This window comes from Saccopteryx leptura, chromosome 2 (genome assembly GCF_036850995.1).
Source record: "Saccopteryx leptura isolate mSacLep1 chromosome 2, mSacLep1_pri_phased_curated, whole genome shotgun sequence".
Taxonomy (NCBI): Eukaryota; Metazoa; Chordata; class Mammalia; order Chiroptera; family Emballonuridae; genus Saccopteryx; species Saccopteryx leptura.
The window spans coordinates 251,800,604-251,801,658 of record NC_089504.1 but is presented as its reverse complement, the minus strand read 5'-3'; the positions used below and the strand labels follow the sequence as shown (position 1 = coordinate 251,801,658).

The following is a 1,055-nucleotide window of genomic DNA, read 5'->3' as shown; positions in this document are numbered from 1 at the left end:
GTGGATTATATGGAATTTTAGTAGTATGTTTAATATTTTTTTAAAATTTTTTTTATTTATTCATTTTAGAGAGGAGAGGGAGAGACAGAGAGAAAGAGAGAGAGAGAGAGAGAGAGAGAGAGAGGGGAGACGGGGGGAGGAGCTGGAAGCATCAACTCCCACACATGCCTTGACCAGGCAAGCCCAGGGTTTCGAACCGGCGACCTCAGCATTTCCAGGTCAATGCTTTATCCACTGCGCCACCACAGGTCAGGCTAGTATGTTTAATATTTTAAAATGCTAAGAATTGTTGAAATTTAGTAGATGTATAGGCAGGACTATTGTTAGTTTTAATTGCTTTAGGAATGCCTATAAATTAAAAGTTTCAATAAGATGTTGAATGACACAATCAGACTTTTCTCTAGGCAAAGGTGTGGTCTATTGAAAGGAAGAATAAATATTAATAAAGCCATACATAAGATAGTTTTTTAAAAAGAAGAAATATGAGTAATATTTATTTGTTACAGGTTATTACTGTGTTGTCTTCTAGGATTCATTCTTCTCGGTAATGGAGGAGTATTTATAATACTACATTGAATCACTTCTTGGCCTTTTGGCTAAGATCAAGTGTAGTATCTGTTCTTATCAGTTTAATACTATATTGAATACAGTTTTTAACAATATTCCGAGCTTCTTGCCAGGTTATTTTAAATTTTTGTATTAAACCTTTTCTATTTGTATGAGTCTTTGTATAAAACTTATTAGCTTTTTTTTTTCTTTTTTTTTTTTTTTCCCAAAGTTGGAAATGGGGAGGCAGTCAGACAGACTCCCACAAGCGCCCGCTCGACCGGGATCCACCCGGCATGTCCACCAGGGGGCAATGCTCTGCCCATCAGGGGCATCACTCTGTTGCAACCAGAGCCATTCTAGCATCTGAGGCAGAGGCCATGGAGCCATCCTCAGCACCCGGGCCAACTTTGCTCCAATGGAGCCTTGGCTGCAGGAGGGGAAGAGAGAGACAGAGAGGAAGGAGAGGGGGAGGGGTGGAGAAGCAGATGGGCGCTTCTCCTGTGTGC

The 1,055-nt window shown here is 40.5% G+C and overlaps 1 pseudogene; it reads left to right on the top strand.

Moving 5' to 3' along the window:
* Window positions 1-576: 576 nt before the first annotated feature.
* LOC136396269 (U2 spliceosomal RNA) lies at window positions 577-674 on the top strand (annotated as a pseudogene).
* Window positions 675-1,055: the final 381 nt, after the last annotated feature.